The sequence below is a fragment of the Crocodylus siamensis genome, chromosome 1, assembly GCF_052110815.1.
Source record: "Crocodylus siamensis isolate JL-2025a chromosome 1, ASM5211081v1, whole genome shotgun sequence".
NCBI lineage: Eukaryota > Metazoa > Chordata > Crocodylia > Crocodylidae > Crocodylus > Crocodylus siamensis.
The window spans coordinates 193,961,639-193,981,028 of NC_143395.1; the positions used below are offsets into that span (position 1 = coordinate 193,961,639).

Here is a 19,390-nt window from a genome sequence, read left to right on the forward strand (position 1 = left end):
ATGGACCTTACTAGCACACTGTCTGAGGTGCAGATGCTCAGAAGCAATAGATGCCAAATGCCCATGAATTTAATAAGGTCTAGGTGCCTAAATATATTTGAGGATCCAAACCTGAATGCTTTATCCTTAAAATACCCATATGAGGTAAGGAAATGCTTTTTTGCCCATTTTACATAGATCTCAGGCACAGGAAAACAGAAGGCCAGATTTTTAAAGATAGTGAGACCTTGTGCTTTCATTGAAATAAAATTTTATTCAGACTTAGGTGGCTAAATCCCTGTAAAAATTTGGTCCTCAGTACTCTAAACCACACAGGAAGCCTGTTTGGAGAAGGAACTTGGCTTTAATTCTCCAGTGTATACTGTGCTTTGTTTTCTTTATCTTTTTAGATGCTAAGACTGTTGAAAGTGGGACAGCACATATTATAATGAGGTTCCAAATCACAGCTGGGGCCTGTTATTGGGCTGCACAGAGCTCATTATAGAATTGCCATAATGGTGAGTGTTATTTTCGCATGTTGTTACTGATAACACAGCCCAAATTCAGGAAGCTAGTGAACTTGGAGTGCAGCTATATTATACTGGAGCTGGGGAATTCATGGGGGAGGGAAAAAGATGGTGACATCTATTGTGTTGTCAGGCTGCTCATCAGAATGTTTGTTTAATGTTCAGAAAGCTCACCTATCATTGTGTTCAGTTAATTAGCCCACAATTTTATGAACTTAGTAGATAAATTGCCCTGGCTTTTAGAGGGCCAATGCTCAGTGTTCAATGTCAAGGAGTGCACTTATTTATATTATGTCGTTCAGAGTATTATTTATATAATTGGGATTGAATGGTGAAAGAAATACCATTCTATAAATATAGGAGGTTTTAATGTCCAAAATATTTAAAATAAGTTCAGAACCTCTTAGTGCCTGCCACAGTTGTATCCTTTTGCTTATTTCCTATTTCAAACAAGCAAAAAGTTGACTAACAACATATACAGACGTACAGTGATAATATAGTGTTAGAAAAACAGAGGATTTTTTTTTATTGTGAAGGGACCAGTGTGTACATAACTAATCTCTGGTGGTTGCCTAAAGTTAAGACGTTTGAGAGGGAACTTATATCATGTATACTTGATGCACACATGGTTGAGAAGTTAACAGGATTTTTATTTAAACATTGTGTTATTTTCTCACATTTGAATGAGAAAAATGTTTAAATTTTACCTACCTGGCCCAATAGCTGGTTGAAAATAGACTGGAAATTTGGTGAAGATTTATGTAAAAATTCCACACTTTAATTTTAAATTTTAAAATGATCTTCCAGTATTGATTGTAGGTTATAAGAAAGAGATTTTTAAAATCTATGACTTAATTGCTCTGTTTCTCAGAGATGGTATTGCCAAGGGCCTGACCCAGAACCCCAACATACTAACTGACTTGCTCATATTCAGATGCACATATTGTAGAGCATGTAGTGAGTGAGGTGCATCTTTTTTACAGCTTTGGCTCATTCACTGCATTTATTTTAAGCACTGCATTCACTATGAATATAGCTATACACACAAAGTCACTGCCATTTCCAACATTAGAATATATTGGATTCTTGACTCTTTCCTCAGACAGAGACATAAAATCTTACAGCATGCCAACTGAGAAGGACAGTAGATTACTTCAACTTGTGAGTAAGGGGTGGCACAAACTTGTAGTCTTATGGTACAGGGCCCATGTTCCTTTCCTTAAGCTAGGAGACAGGTTAGTGGAAAAAGCAACAGCAAAAAAGGAGCATCTTTTATGGAATCATGGAATCGTAGAAAATTAGGGTTGGAGGGCACCTCAGGAGATTGTCTAGTCTAACCCCCTTCTCAAATCAGGACCATCCCCAACTAGATCATTCCAGCCAGGGATTTGTCAAGCCGGGCCTTATAATCGCCATGATGGAGATTCCACCACCTGTCTAGGTAACCTGTTCCAGTGCCTCACAACCCCCCTAGGGTGCTTATACACGTGAGGGGGGTTTAATTTTTAGGGTTGCATTCTATTCTCCCTAAATTGAAGTTAGGCAGAACAAGACACATGCTTGGGTGGGATGGGCTTCACCTCTCCCCCAAAGGTAAGCGTGCATTCTCTTTCAGGTTGGCTGATCTCCTCCAGCAGGCTTTAAACTAGGTGCATTGGAGGAGGAGGAGGGAAGAGCAGTCAGCCAGGTCTGACCACTCACGTAGGTTCCTAGCTGAGTTACAGGACCTCCATCTTACTCAGGAGGTGCACAGTCCCACCAGGGGAAAAGCCTTGTTGGACCTGGTCCTGGCCACAGGCAATAACCTGGTGAGGGGACTGTGGGTGCTCGACCACCTGGGTGATAGCAATCATCGCCTACTGAAATTTACCATCCAGCTCAGGGTGTCAAAGGCCTGCAGCAGGGCAGCAGCCCTGGACTTCAGGAGGGCAGATTTCAATGAGGTAAGGAGACTAGTTGGGGAGGCACTGGGGTCCCGGAGGGGAGGGGAGTTGGGAGTCCAAAAAGAGTGGTCATTCCATAAGGAGACAATCCTCCAAGCCCAAAGGGTGGCAATCCCCACACGGATCAAAGGGGGCAAGAGTGCTCAAAAACCCCCATGGCTTACCAAAAGCATCCACGAATGTCTCCAAGCCAAAAAGAAGATGTACACCCGATGGAAGGGAGAGGCCATCACCAAGGAGGATTATACCTCCTTGGCTCGAGATTGTAGGGGGGCTGTTAGGAAGGCTAAGGCAGAGATGGAACTGGGACTGGCAACCCAGATCAAGGATAACAAGAAATCCTTTTTTAAATACATAAAAAGAAGTAGAAAGTAAAAAGAAGGTACCAAGTAACGTGGGGCCTCTGCAGGACATGCTTGGTAATCTGGTGGTAGCACCAGATGACAAAACTAATCTCTTTAACAGATTCATTGCTTCCATTTTTCTGAGCAGGGACAGGGACAACCCCCCCCCCCCCGACTGGGATTGTGGATGGACCCAGGGGAGGCACAACCAGGCCTAGGGTCAGTGAGGACCTAGTCAGGGAACTTCTGGAGGGACTAGACGTGTTCAAATCAGCAGGTCCTGATGATCTCCACCCAGAGTGCTTAGGGAATTTGCAGAGGTCATTGCAGGACCCCTGGCACAACTTTATAAGCATTCTTGGTGCTCTGGTGAGGTGCCAGAGGACTGGAAAAGGGCCAATGTAGTCCCCATTTTCAAAAAAGGGAGGAAAGAGGACCCAGGAAACTACAGGCCCGTTAGTCTTACCTCAGTCCTGGGGAAGCTCCTTGAGAAAATTATCCAGGAGCACATCTGCAAGGGGCCCGCAGAGATTATGCTTAGGGGCAATTAACATGGGTTCATTAGAGGCAGATCCTGTCAGACCAACCTGGTTGCCTTCTATGACCAGGTCACAAAAGTCTTGGATGCAGGGGTAGCAGTGGATGTAGTCTTTTTTGACTTTAGGAAGGCCTTTGGCACTGTCTCTCACCCATCCTCATTAAAAAAGTAGGCAACTGTGGTGTCAATGCCTACACAGTCAGATGGGTCACAAATTGGCTGGAGGGCCACACCCAGAGAGTGTTGGTGGACGGGTCATTTTTGACCTGGAGAGATGTGGGAGGTGGGGTTCCCCAGGGCTCAGTCCCAGGGCCGGCACTGTTCAACATCTTCATCAGCGATTTGGACGAGGGGGTGAAAAGCACCTTGTTCAAGTTAGCAGATGACACTAAGCTGTGGGGGTAAGTGAGCAGGCTAGAAGAGAGAGACCGGCTACAACTAGATCTGGACAGGTTACAGAGGTGGCCAGATGAGAATAGGATGGGTTTCAATCCGAACAAGTGCAAGGTGCTGCACCTGGGGAGGAAGAACCAGCAGCATACCTACAGGCTAGGGAACTCCCTTCTTGTCAGCACAGAGGCAGAACAGGTTCTTGGTGTCACTATTGATGCCAAGATGAACATGGGCCGCCAATGTGGGGACATGGTTAGGAAGGCTAACCATACCTTATCATGCATCCATAGATGCATCACAAGCAGGTCCAAGGAGGTGATCCTCCTCCTCTATGCAACATTGGTCAGGCCACAGTTGGAGCACTGAGTCCAGTTCTGGGAGCCACACTTCAGGAGGGACCCATTGAGAGGGTCCAGAGGAGGGCCACCCGCATGATCGGGGGCAGCAGGGCAGGCCCTATGAGGAGAGGCTATGGGACCTGAACCTGTTCAGCCACCACAAAAGAAGGCTGAGAAGGGATCTGGTGGCCACCTATAAACTTGCCAAGGGGGACCAGCAGGCAATGGGAGAGTCCCTGTTCCCCCGAGCAGTACCAGGATAACATGGAACAATGGCCATAAGTTGACTGAGAGTACATTCAGACTAGACATCAGAAGGCGCTACTTCACTGTCAGGGTGGCTAGGAGCTGGAACCAACTTCCAAAGGAAGTGGTGCTCACCCCTACCCTGGGGGTCTTCGAAAGGAGGCTAGACAGCCACCTAGCCAGGGTTATTTGACTTCAACATCCTTTCCTGCCCGTGGCAGGGGGTCAGACTTGATGATCTGCTTAGGTCCCTTCCGATCCTACCAACTATGAAACTATGAAATGGTGTGTTTCAATTTAGGGGTTTTATTTTCCATCATTATTCCAGCAAGGGGCCCGATCCTTTTTTTTTTCCTGGGTGACCCTGCCTGTGGCCAGGGGGGCTAAGCAGTTCTTGAGCTGTGGGAGACTCAGCCCTTTCCTCAATGGAGGTGGAACCTCACACCCTGGGGCTGCCCAGGTGGGCTGCCAGCAGGACAGTTGCTGCCCCACCTTGGAGGCAACACCTGGCCTAATCACACCCTTTCTTGATCCCAAGCTGGGACACCACCTGATGTGCTAGAAGCCCAGCCAGATGGTCCCAGGGGGTGCTGCCACTATGCGGGGAAGGACTGGGGTCCCCTGCAGCTCAGGGGCCACTCTGCCTGCCAGCAGTTCACCCCCCAGCAGGCTCTGGTGAAGAAAAGAAATAAGGATCAGGTCCCACACCACTTCTGCTTTCAATAGGCACCTGCTGAAGGCAGAAGTGGTGAGGGGCCTGATCCTTTTTTTCTGCAGCAGGAGGGTGAGCTGACAGCTGCAGCACATCATTGCAACTAAACTACATCCAGATATAGTTTAGTTTGCAACAATGCAAAGACATTTAAAACCTCCAAAACTCTTGAACATGTAAAGTGTGATACTATTAAACTACACCAAGTGACATTTTCATCACATGTACATGGTCATGGCATCACATGCACAAGCACCCCTAGTGAGAGAGTTTTTTGCTAATATCCAACCTAAACTTCCCTTGCTACAAGTTGAAACCATTGCTTCTTGTTCTGTTGTCTACCACCACTGAGAACAGTTTAGATCCATTCTCTTTGGAACCACCTTTCTTGTAGTTAAAGGCTGCTATCAAATCCCCTCTCGGTCTTCTCTTCTGCAGATTAAATAAATCCAGTTCCCTGAGCCTCTTCTCTTAAGTCATGTGCCCCAGCACCCAAACTATTTTCATTGCCCTCTGCTGGAATCTGTCCAACTTATCCTCATCCTTTCTGTAGTGGTGGGCCCATAACTAGATACAATACTCCAGATGTGGCCTCACCAGTTCAGAATAGAACAGAATAATTACTTCCTTTGATTTGCTGTCAACAGTCCTATGCAGCCCAGGATGCTGTTGTCCTTCTTGTACTTCCAGGAGGCATTTGGGACTTCAGCTCAGTGGATGCACAAAGCCAGAAGGCTGTAAATGTGTCCAGTGGCAGCACTGGAACATGGCCCATAATGGCTAATGACAGGCTTTTTAAAATAGCAACAAAGTAACTGAGTTGCTCATATATGGACTTATCCTCATAGCACTCTTGGGAAGAAGTATGATCCCCATTCTACAGAAATAGCAAATGATCTGCCACATCAACACTTTAGATACAAATACCATCAACGTGTTACTCTTCTGTCCTGCAGTGCAACAAGCTCTATTTTGTATGGTTTTCCAAGGCTGACAACTCCCCCAGGTCCTGATCTATTTTTCATCAAGAAAATAGAAGTCACATGGCTGAAATCAGGGCCATCTCCTTGCCAGGTGAAAAGTATGATTTTGTGATTAAGGTAATGGTACTTTCATTCAAAAATCCTTCTGGAGCTACGGGAGTTCTTTCAATTTTATTTGAAAAGGTTGCAAGAACATAATTGAAAATACTTTCTCCCCTGCTGCCTTCATTTGTGAAAATAGTTCAACTATTATTTTCTAAAGCTTCCCTGACAAACCTACATGCACAGAGTAAGCATGGAGAATTTCAATGTGAAGAAAAAGATTCCATGACTAAAAAAAGGGTTATCATGAAAAATTGTGTGTAGCACAGTTGTCAAAGTATCATAGGATTGGGAGAGTCATCAAAGATTACTAGTCAATCCCATACCAGGTGCACAATGGTGATGAATTGATGTGAAATTTTGTGTATGTATGATATGCATATATACTGTATTTAGTTATAGAATCATAGAATCATAGAAGTGGGGTCGGAAGGGACCTTATAGATCTTCAAGTCTGACCCTCTGCCAGGACAGGAGAAAAAACTGGGCTCAAATGATCCCAGCTAGGTAGGCATCAAGCCTCCTCTTAAAGACCCCCAGAGTAGGAGCCAGCACCACTTCCCTTGGAAGTTGGTTCCAGATCCTAGTCGCCCTGACTGTGAAGTCAAATTCAAGATGAAGTTTCTTCCCTGCTCCACCCCCGCCTTTTCAACATGGGAGAAAAGGCTCTTTTTCCTGGATTCAAGAATGAGGAATTTTAGCAGGGAACTATTCAGTAAAATAAATCACAAAAAGGAAGCCTGTAAGAAGTGGAAGCTTGAACAAACTACTAGGAAGAAGTATAAGAACATTGTTTGGGCATGCAAGGATGAAGTTAGGAAGGCCAAAGCACAATTGGAGTTGCAGCTAGCCAGGGATGTGAAGGGTAACAAGAAGGGTTTCTACAAGTATTTCAGTAGCAAGAGGGGGATCAGGGAGAGTGTGATTCCCTTACTGAATGGGGAAGGCAACCTTGTGACAGAGGATGCAGAAAAGGCTGAAGTGCTCAATGCCTTTTTTGCCTCAGTCTTCACAGGTGAGTTCAGCTCTCAGACTACTGCACCTGGCAGCACAGTTTCAGGAGAAGGTGAGCAGCCCTCAGTGGTGAAAGAACAGGTTTGGGACTATTTAGAAAATCTGGACATATACAAGTCCATGGGGCCAGATGGGAAACACCGAGGGTGCTGAGGGAGTTAGCTGATGAGATTGCAGAGCCAGTGGCCCTAATCTTTGAAAATTCATGGCAATCAGGAAAGGTCCCAGATGATTGGAGGGGGACAAACTTAGTGCCCACATTTAAGAAAGGGAAAAAGGAAGAACTAGGGAACTAACTACAGACCAGTCAGCCTCACCTCAGTCCCTGGAAAAATCATGGAGCCTCAAGATATGCATTTCTAAGCACTTGGAGGAGGAAGAGGTGAGTAGGAACAGTCAGCATGGATTCACCAAGGGTAAATCATGCCTGACCAACCTTACTGCCTTCTATGATAAGATGGCTGGCTCTGTGGTTGTGGAGAGACCAGTGGATGTGGTATACCTTGCTTTTAGCAACATTCTCGCAAGCAACCTAAGGAAATATGGCCTGGATGAATGGACTGTAAGGTGGAAAGGAAACTGGCTGGAGCATTGAGCCCAGAGAGTAATAATCAATGGCTCATTGTTTAGTTGGCAGCTGGTATCAAGTGTGGTGCTCCATTGGTGACACATAGGGGGTGCACATGCACACCCTGAGATTGACCACTGTCAGAGCTGCTGGCAGCTCATGCAGTTGGTCGCCACTTGCCACCACCTGCCCTCAGACCGCTGCTGGCAGCATCTGCGGGTGGTCGCCAACTGAAAGTCAGTGGCACCCTCCCCTTCACCGCCAACACTTCTGTGGCTGCCTGCAGGAGCTCTCTGCTCACTGCTGCCACACCCCCACTGCCAACACCGCTGCTGCCTGTGGGCAGTTGCTGTGCCCCCCACCCCCCAAGCCTCAGGAGGCATGTAGCGTTCATGGGTCCTGGGGCCAGTTTTGTTAAATGCCTTCATCAATGACCTGGAAGATGGCATATAGTGCGCCCTCAGAAAGTTTGCAGACTACACCGGTCTGGCTTCTTCTCCCACAAGAGAAGGCTGAGAGGAGATCTGGTGGCTGTTTACAAACTCACCAGGGGGGACCAGTGAGAACTGAGGGAGGCTCTGTTCATGCAGGCACCAACAGGGGTTACTAGGAATAATGGCCATAAATTGTTAGAGAGAAGGTTCAGGGTGGGCATCAGGAGACTTTACTTTACAGTTTCATAGATTTCATTGATTTCATAGACATTAGGGCTGGAAGGAACCTTGGAAGATCATCGAGTTCACCCGCCCACCCGAAGGGCAGGAAGTCAGCTGGGGTCATAGGATCCCAGCAAGATAAGCATCCAATTTGCTCTTGAAGGCAGGTGCTTGAACCACCTCCAATGGAAGGCTGTTCCAGACCTTGGGGGCTTGGTCAGTAAAGAAATTCTTCCTTATGTCCAGCCTGAAATGGTCTTGTAGTAGTTTATGACCGTTCAACCTCATCATCCCTTGGGGTGCTCTGGTGAACAAATGTTCCCCCAGATCCTGGTCATCACTCCTGATAAACTTATAGATGGCCATCAGATCACCCCTGAGCCTGCACTTTTCCAGGCTAAAGAGCCCCATGGCTCTCAGCCTGTCGTTGTAAGGTCTGCTTTCCTGACCTCTGATCATGCACATGGCTCTTCTCTGGACTCTCTCAAGCTTCTCCACATCCTTTTTGAATTGTGGAGCCCAAAACTGGATGCAGTACTCCAAGGCCGAGTACAAGGGGAGAATGACGTCCCGGGATTTGCTTGAGAAGCATCTCTGGATGCAAGCCAGCGTTTTGGTCACTTTACTAGCCACAGCATTGCATTGCAGGCTCATGTTCATCTTGTGGTCAATGATAACCCCCAAGTCTCTTTTAGAATTAGTTAGGGCTGCCAGACTCTGGAATGGGCTCCCAAGTGAGGTGGTACTCTCTCCTACCTTGGGGGTCTTCAAGAGGAAGCTAGACAGATATTTGGCTGGGGTGATATGATCCGAGCACCCGTTCCTGCCCAGGGCAGGGGGTCAGACCTGATGATCTGTTTAGGTCCCTTCTGGTCCTAAGTACTATGATACTATGGGGGGAGTAATAGATATGCTGGAAGGTAGGGTTAGGATTCAGAGTGATCTAGACAAATTGAAGGACTGAGCCAAAATAAATCTCATTATGGTTCAACAAAGATAAGTACAAAGTCCTGCACTTAGGATGAAACAATCCCATGTACCAATACAGGCTGGGGGCTGACTGGCTGGGCACTGGTAGGTGTGTTGCCAGCAGGTCAAGGGAAGTAATTATTCCTCCCTATTCAGCACTGGTGAGGCCACATCTGGAGTACTGTGTTCAGTTTTGGGCCTCTTGCTACAGAAAGGATGTGGACAAATTGAAGGCAGTCCAGCAGAAGGCAATGAAAATGGTGAGGGGGGGTGGAGCACATGTCTTCTGAGGAGCAGCTGAGGGAACTGGGTTTATTTAGGAAAAAGAAGACTGAAAGGGGATTTAATAGCAGCCTTCAACTTCTTGAAGCAGGTTTTGAAAGAGGATGGAGCTAGACTGTTCTCATTGGTGGCAGATGACAGAATAAGGAGCAACAATCTCAAGTTGCAACAAGGGAAGTTTAGGTTAGATCAAGGCAGGAAAAGTCTGGCCTGCACACTGGATCCAGCCAGCAGTGGACTTCATTTCGCAGCAGCCTCTACCCATATGACTAGGGCCACTCTCCATGGAGACCCCAGCCACAGGTGCGGTCTAATAGTGCAAGGCTGGGGTTGCCATGTAGACTGGTCCCAGCTGCACTGGCAAGGAATATGGCAGGACAGTGCAGGGTGCTGCTCCGGAGTTGCTGGAATATTGCAGTGAGGGCAGCTTGGTCAGGGCCAGGGTAGCCACAATCTACATCCTGCATGCTCCAGACATGGGTGTTCACACAGTGGATTGCGGTTCTGCACCAGCTTAGAACCACATTGTCACCATGACAAGGAACTAGGGCAGAGATGCCATCCACTGCCTGTGTGGCCCTGAATAGAGCATGCAGACTGCAGATCATGGCTGTGCCCTGGGTCTGGAATAAGCTGCTCCCATCACAAGATCCCAGCGGCACTGGAGCAGGCCCCTGCCCTGCACTACCACGTGCCCTGCCAGCATGGCTGGGGCCAGCCTCCTTTCTCTATCACAGTGCAGCTGCAGCTGGGGTCTCCATGGAGACCAGCCCCAACCATATGGGCAGGGGCTGCTGGGAAATGGAATCCAGCTGCCAGCCAGGTCTGCCATTTTATTCATCAGATATTAGGAAGAATTTTCTCACTAGGAGGGTAGTAAAGCACTGGAACAGATTACCCAGAGAGGTGGTGGAATCTCCATCCTTGGAGGTTTTCAAGACCCAGGTAGACAAAGCTTTGGCTGGGATGATCTAGTTGAGAATGGTCCTGCTTTAAGCAGGGGGTTGGACAAGATGAGCTCCTGAGGTCCTTCCAACCCTCATTTTCTATGATTCTATGAAGTAGTAGGGTGAGGGGAGTTGGGGGGATAGGCAGCTGCTATGGCTCTGACTCTGGTCTTGACCGGAGATTGGGGATGGAACTGCAGCTGTTGCCTTCCCTCTGCCACTTCTGCCTCCCTGCCTCTACCCTTCCCTGTCCACAGCCTCTACCCACCATGTCTGCTCCCATCTGCAACCTCAGGCCCCTTTATCTCCCACCTATCCTCCCTGGCTGCTTACTCTTGCTCAGACTGTGGAGTAACTTCTCCATCTTTGCTATTGCCTGGGGCCTGGACCACATTTTTGCTCCAGCTCTAGCCTTGCCTGTTAGCAACAGCAGCAGCTCCAGCTCTGGCTCTGTAGCCCAGCCGGAGATTTCATGCCACCACTGCTGCTACCAGGTTGGGTTGGGGCAAGAGCATGTGCTCTGTGCCCCAGGCAGGAGTGAGGGCAGAGCCTGCTAGAGTCTGAGCAAAGGTAAGCAGCTGGAGGAGGACAGGTTGGGGGCAGACACAGAAAGGGGTAGTCATGGGGAAGGGGGCTTGCAGCTGGGGGCAGCCAGGGGGGCAGAGGCAGCAGAGGTAGAGTGGTGGGGGGCAGAGGTAGTGTGGTCAGGCACAGGAGGGCAAATATGGGGGAAGGGGCTGCTTGACTTCCCCACTGCCTGCCCCATTACAGCTCCCCTGACTGCCTCCCCTACCACTTGCTCCACCACCTGCACCCCAGTGCCTCCAGCCCAGTTTCTCCCACTTCTCCAACTGCCTTCCCCAGCACTTTCTCCCCCCACCTACCTCCTGTCACGTCCCTAATTCTTGTCCCCTGCCTTTCCCCTTGACCCCCTGCCACCTCCCCCACTACCACTTGCCCCTAGCTGCTACTTTCCCTGATGCAGTGGTGGGGGAAATGGATTTAAGAGACACTCCAATAATTAGATTCTATACAAGGAAAATTAAATCAAACTTAAATTCAGTCATCTCGGATTCCAGTAAATATAGTATACATATACATGGTTGTGAGGAGAGGGTGAGTTTTCGTATTTTAGATAATTTTTTTCTGTAGCCTCATGTAAAAAACTGTTTGGTTTTATGCCTTTGTAGAGGGGGAAGCAATTCATCCAAGTTGCATAACATCAACAGTTCTTGCCAGAATCAGTATGGAAATCTGCTGAAATCCCACCGAAGTCCATTTGCTGGATGAGTTCCATAAATGGTGCTAACCAGGACCTACTCCTGTAGGCTTTACAGGTACAAAACACTCAGCAAAGTTAATTCTGGGGGCTTAGAATTTGTTAAATCAGTATTACTCTTTAACCTTTCCTGTGCAAACACTCTTATGATCACTAAAATGTAACTCTACATTCTATAAATTATAATGCGTCAAATTCTAAGTGGATTAATGCCACAATAACTTTGCTGATGTCAATGCAGTCACTCCAGGATTATTCTACTCTGGTGCCTGTGATCAAAAATTAGCTCAATGTACTCAGACTACTTTCTTACTGACTTGTTGGGTATGTTTTCCAAAAAAATGGCTTCTAACTAAAACTGAGATGACTAGATATCTCCTCAGATATCTTAGACAGCTGAATATACATGGCTTACAAAAATCTTACCACATATAAAGGCAAGTACTTTCATTTTATTTAAATTAAAAGCAAAGCAATGTTGCAGAAATTGTCTGTAGTTTATTCAGATCTTATTTAAATCTACCATTCTTTTCATTGGCTTCAGGACAGACAGACTGCTCCCAAAATGCAGGTGTTATCGAGATAGTGATCTGAATCAACTAATCAAATCACTGTCCCCAGTTCAGGCCAAATGGCTTACTTAGTATGATAACATAGAAACTTTTCTAAATGCTTCAGCTTTTTGCTTTCTGCTCTGTGTAGCTTGACACATTTATAAAGATTCTTCCAACTTACTCACCTTTCTCATTCTCCTATGGGCTTCCCAGGATATAGAGAGAGCCACTGTTTTTGGCCCAATAACTCTGGGGGGGCATTGACCGTTGGTGGCATTCTGAAAAGTGGCCCAAAACAAATTTGGGGTTGGGAAATACCCTTTACTGCATCCCTATCCAATAATTTTTAAATATAATAAGTGAAATCCCTAGAGAAGTTATTGACATCTGTTGACATTAATTTCAATGGAGCCCCTCTGCCAGATAATTACCTAAGGCCACATTTTAATATCAGTTAAATCCTTGTCTGTCTGGAATAAATCTATTGGTTCTGACAGAATTGCTCCTGATTGACAATAGTGAAAATGAGAGACAATTCCAGTCTTTACTGTCATGAGCAGGGAACTGCTTCTAGCCATGGAATCAACATGGCCCCAGTATGCTAATGGAGGTTAGTTTTGGAGACTATGCTTTGCTTGGAAGTGCCCAGTGAGGGCACCTCTTTCATGGGTTTTTGTGGGCATCCAGGATACACCAGCAATGCATGCATTTTGGCCCACATATGCAGCAATGCACGCATTTTGGCCATAATGAGTTTTAGCTGTTTTATTTTAACCACACTTTCTACAGATGGACCTCAGATAGAAAATTTAGATATAGACCTGAAATATGTGCATACTGATCTAAAAAGGGGACAAGTTCTGGGGTATGGACCATCTGTTTTAGAGGTATTGATAAACTTTATGTTTCACATATTAGTTGGGGTTCTAGATCTTCTCAAAAGTCTACCATGGATGAGATCAGAGGTCACAGTTCAAGTCCACAACTAGATTTTCTTTCAATACCATAGGACTAAAACTACAGCTACCAAAATACTTATTACATCAGCTGAGAAACTAGAAACATATTAAATCACTGGGAAAATTAATTCTAAATTTTTGTCATGGCAGCCAGTTCTCAGCCACATGGTTTAACTTTATTATTTTTGTCTTCATGTACTTACATATTTATTCAAATACAAGATGGCCCTGAATATAATATGATACCCCAGTAATTATATTCTATATAAGGAAAATGTATACATTTCTTATTTGTCCTCCTCCCACTGCTATGGCAGGGAAAATAAATCTGGGGGATCAGTTTGCCTTGCCCTCTGCCCCCACCCCCTGCTTCTTCCCCCTGCAGCCCCTTCTCCCCCTCCATACTCTCAGACCCTGCTTTCCATGAGCACATGGAATTGAGGGGGAAATTTGAAAACAGTGACCTTGAAATAAATATACCTGTACTAATTTTCATATAAGCAAATTACTATAGGGTACCCACAGACTCAGTTGATCCAAAATGTATGCATTTTGCCTTTTCTGAAACTTCTGCACGTTTCATCACATACAGTCCATAAACACACTTTTAAGCAGCACTTTTTTTACATACTTACATATATTACAAACTATCCATCTTGTTTTTAGGTTTATAAACAGTCCAAACTTGCTTGACAATTAAATCCAAAGCCAATTCAATACCAAATCCAAAATCTTTCAAACAGAGTCACCTTGCCAATTAAATTCAAAGCCAATTAAATGCCAAATCCAAAAATGTCAATACATATCATCACTAAAATCCATTTCTTACCAGTTTAACTCAGCAACTTGCAGTTAGTAATATCCTTGTTTTAGCAGGTTAACTTATCAGGTAATCATAGAGGTGCCCTCAAGAGCTTTTCCCTGGTCAGGGTATAAGCCATCTTCATAATCATCAGGGGTCCAGTTTTTCTGTTTCCTGCCAAAAAATGTGGATTTTCTCCTTTAAAAGAAAAAAAAAACCCTGGGTTTCCCTTTGCAAGCTGGCAGAGTTCCATCTTCAGGGGACTGCTTGGGGCTGGGAACAGTAGAAGTAGGTGATAAGGTGTAGGAGGCCACATGCATGTGTGCATGCACACATGCATGTGGCTGGCAGTGCAGGCAGGCAGCATAGTGAACAGCAGCATGGTGGACCACAGCAGCACCTGCAGCTCCCAGCAGGTAAGTCTATGGAGGAAGGCATAGGCAATACAGGGGATACAGTGGGTCATAGGTGATGTATACGTAGGTATGGGGGCACCATGGCCTGTAAAAGATTTGGCACTGAGGTGCTCTGCACACAATAGGCACCAACCACCATATATTTTATTCAGATGGGCTGCCCTAACTTATCTTTGTGGTAGTTTCCCATCAGTGACATCTTCTTGGCCTTTTCTTGGCTAAGATCAAGTGTAGTGGCCTGGCAGAGGCCCAGTTGAACTGCCTTGATCAATGCCAGGACTGCCAAAGGGATAGTGGCAGAGTACCAAGATGGAGGGGGAGGACAAGTTCTCAGAGGCCAGAACAGCATCAACAGAAGTCTTGTAGATTATCGTGTCAGTTATGGAAAGGAAAGCAGACCAAAAGATGAGAGGTGACTAGGAGAGTAGAAGTAAAGGTTGAGAGTCTGATGGAGGAATGGTGAAGATGGGAAAGAAGGGATGAAAGAAGGCAGGAAAAGAAGTATGGTAATAATAAATTTAGACCTTGAAAGAGCTTAGGATAGGATTGAACGTGATTTCATGTTTGCAGTATTGAGGAGGATGGGGTTTCCTGTAAAGATGATTATATGGGTCAAAGTGCTATACAGTAAAACAGAAGGTTGAGGAAGGGTAAATGGTTACTTGAGGAAAGCATTCCCCGTACAAACATGGGTAAGACAGGGTTACCCATTGTTCTCCTATCTTTTTTATGTGCATGATGGAGCCATTGGAACAGAGAATTTTTTATGATAAGCTGGTAAGTGATGCAAAGATACCAAGAGAAAGAGAAGTTAAATGAACATTGTACATGGATGATGTGAACATAATGACTCAGGACAACATATCAGTCAAGAAGGTACTGAAGCATACTGAGGACTATAGTGGAGTATCAGGGGCAAAATCAAGTAAGATGAAAAGTACATTGATGGGTGTGGGGAACTGGGAGAATTTACAGAAGTTTGGGCCATGGATGGTAGAGGGTGTATTCAAGATCTTGGGAATCCCAATGGATGCTGAAGGGAAAAGAACAAAGTTGTATGGGAGAAGTTAGAGATAAGAGTGAGACAGATCCTGGGATCATGGCATGGTAGAACATTATCTTTCAAGGGTAACACAGCTGCAGTGAAAACAGTATTCTTATTGGTCATCCTTTACATGGGAGTGGTGTATCCACTGTCATGGCAGCAGATAAGGAAGGTACAGAGGCAAGTATGTATTTTGTGGGTGGGGGAGGGAATAAAAGAGAAAGGGTAGACAGAATGGAGCTATATGATGTCAGGAAATCAGGAAGTTGGGAAGTACCAGATTTGGAAAGTTTTGTATATACTTACTTTATAAGTATGTTGTGTAAAGAGGGAACACAGGGAGTGGGGAAGACTGCATGTTTCTACATTACCTGCCAGGAAGAACACAAGGAAGATGGGGCATGTATGGGGGAGATTGGAAAAAACTGTGGGTGTGGTAGCCACTAGCCCACTATGCAAAGATGGAGAGTTTCTTAAGGGTAAGTCAACTAGAGGGATTGAGTTAGTGTACTTGAAAGACCATAAGAAGATAATTAATATGATAAGAATGAAAGACATTATAACAATAGCTGGGGATTTGGAAAAGGACAGGTTGCAAATGTGTGTAAAGAAGTGACAGATAATCGACTGAAATGAGAACATACAGATATCAAATGGGTGATGATATGGAATATTCTTCCTGTGAGGGGTATTCCGCATTAATGGGGTTTGGTAAGATACCCAAGAGAGGGATGTGAGGCTAAAGAAACTGCCCTTTTGGGACTGCCCAAGAGGTATGGGAGTGAGTATGTTGTTTTTTGAGGCAATCAATATGAACTGTAACTTAACATATGAAATGGCATTGCATGGGTTAATGCCTAAAGGACTGGAGACAAAGGATGCCTATACATGTGCAGTAAAGCTGCTCCCACATGCTATAATTACAGAGCAGACTCAATCGATTAATTCAAGCCTGCTGGAGCGTGGTAATTACCACGCTCCAGCAGACTCCAGCATCTCATTTTTCCTGCACTGAAAAATGGCAGTGGGGGCATTTTAACTAAAACTCAGTCAATGAGCTTTAGTTAAAGCACCCTCACCGCCATTTTTCAGCACAGGGACACTGATACATGAGGCACTCCAGGCATCTAATTAAAACACCCCCACACTACTAGAGCACATGTATAAATGCCCAGAGACACTGTGAACCATACTAAATTGTGTAACAGTGGGCATGTCTACATGAGACACTATGTTGCCATAGTGACAAGCTAGGCAACATAGCTCATCACTATGGTGACGTAGTGTTGACAAGCACAAACTGACACCGATGCTACTCTGCCATAGCAACAAGCTACTGCACAGTTGTTTATTGCTGCTGAGCAGTAGGGTTGACAATGACTTGTGCACCACTGGGACTGCCCAGTAACAACTGCACAGTTGGGGGCACATGTAGACATGCCCCATAGCAATATGGAAGGTGAAAAACCTACCGTTGGTCAAGGAACTAACTTTCTCCAGAAGAGAATGTTTGGAGTTGGCAATATATGAATTGAAATACTATGTGGATCAAGATGCAGACTATATGGGATAGGAGAAGGCAGAGAAGAGATGGAGGAAAGAAAAATGGTGGTGTTTCTTCTAAAAGTACAAAGGGGCAGAGTGAAAATTGTTGCTTCCTCCTGCATTAGGGGTGGTTTGTGAGAGGTTAGTGTGTTAATGGTGGAAAGGGGTGTAATAAGAACAAGGTAGTGTTGTGTTGAGAAACTTATCAGGTTTTGTGTTAATGTAGTTTCTTTCAGTTGTGTTGTAAAAAAAGATTCCTATCAGCATTTTTGGCACCAGAGGAGAGTGTCAGAGCTTGCTCCAGCCTCTCCAACCCAGTATTGCAGTACCTCCAGGCCCAGTGCTCATTTCCTCCTGGGGGAACAACTGCCCATTTTTTAAGGGCCACACCGAAAAAAAAAGAAAGGAAAAGAAAAGGTGAGGGGTGGAGGAAAAGGATTCTATTAGTATGTTAGTCCAAGATGGGCCACATGTTTTATAGTATTGCTCAGTGTTGGCTGCATTTAATCAACCTCATAGTTGGCTTTCTTTACTGAACAAATGCTGCTTTTGGCAGTAGTATAATGACAGACAATGCATTTAGTGAGGTTTCCTTATATGTGAATGTAAGATAAGGGTATTTTTCCCCCATGCTGATTGGGGGGGAACTCATCTTGTATCCAGGTAAATATGGTATTTATTTACTAACTATTTGCACTTCACTGGCAGCCAGAGGCCCCATCCAGTATTGATGTCCAACTGCAGTAGGTGCAGTGAATGTAATATAGAGCAAGCCCTGCTCTGAAGAGTTTACAGGAGCTAACACAAATGAAGGAAGTGTTATGATCCCAAATTTACAGGGTGGAAATTGAGACTAAAGCCTGTTTTGTTTTGTGCACCTAAATGCAGGGGCAGGGGGGCGGAGTTGCAAAAATCTGGGTTCCCTTTCTGCTCCCTTGGGAAACCTTCATGGAGCAGTGTAGATTGACTGAGGCTACCACTGCTGAGGGTGGTAAACTTAATGTGAAGGTGTTGTTTCATAAGCCTCAGTTACCAAATCACAGATAAACTTCACTTCCATCTTTTTTCTCATCCTTATTACCAAAAACAAAGCAAGTGCAACTACCACAGTGCATTGACTTAGGGGAAAGTCAAATTATCATCTGGAATTTGATTCTATATTTCCTCCACTTTAATAGTTTAAATTGCAATCTTAATGTTATGGCAAAATAGTCTTTTGTAGTTCAGTTAAATTAATTTCGATCTGATTAAAAAGAGAAAGACTAGACAGATACTAACTATTGTGGATTCCACTTTGGAATCATAATTCCTATCACTCAGGTGCCTTGCCTGTTCTTTCTTCCCCCCCAGGAGTTCAGGTTTTTTTCCCCTCTACACTGCTAAAGTACAAAGTTAGGTTTCCTCTAACAGCGAAACACACTACTAAATCGGGAAGCTTCTTGAAAGCCTTATAGGGAAAGTGCACAAACATCTGGTTGACATTTAATCTAGAAATGTCAGGCCTCAGCATTTCCAACCCAAGCTGACAGTTCTTTGAGTTGAACACCAAAACATGCTTATTGAAAAAATATAGGGAAGAGGCAGATCAGACTGAATATTAAATTAAAAAAATATTTTTTAAATAAATGAACACAAACTTATATCTGCAGAAACCCATGCACATTCTTGATTTTAATCAGCATATCATTAAATGAAGGCTATTTACAGTAGAAAAGGCTGGTTTCAGTCTTCTGTTGCACACTGTTCAAAACTGGGGGAGTTCCTTGAATCTTTTTTATTATCAAATCATGTCAGATCCCACTATATGGCTGGTCATGCTGGATCCTGGGATATAAAAAACATCAAGAGATCCCCAAATCATAGCTGCTGTAAATATTGCAAAATATTGCTCTCCCAGAAAGTATGAAGTTTGTTCTGGGTGTATGCAGGGAAGGAATTAAGTGGCCTACATTCAATGGATTTTTCAAAGCACCTAATTGTGATTGGTACTTGTGGAAATCTCTTTTTTACACTGGGATTTTCAAATGGGCCTAAGACAATGAAGTGCCTGCCTTTTTGAAGTCCCCAACCTTAAGACAATGTTTAGATGTCATTTATATCAAGGGAAAATAAATGTACACCTAGAACCCTGTACTAAACAGCTTTGCTGAATAGGGGTCAACTTCTCAATCAGAGCTGTAAAGCCTCACCCAAAATCCCAGTGAATTCAGTAAGACTTCTTTTGATTGATATGGGATCAGACCCTTGAA

General features: G+C 44.9%; 1 long non-coding RNA gene across 1 annotated transcript in view; it reads left to right on the plus strand.

The window, feature by feature from the left end:
• The first annotated feature begins 434 nt into the window (after positions 1-434).
• Positions 435-19,390, plus strand: part of LOC149873816 (uncharacterized) — a 70,546-nt gene continuing 51,590 nt past the window's right edge. The window contains exon 1 of the long non-coding RNA XR_016439888.1: positions 435-497. This is a non-coding gene — a long non-coding RNA (uncharacterized LOC149873816). The remainder of the gene's footprint in view (positions 498-19,390) is intronic.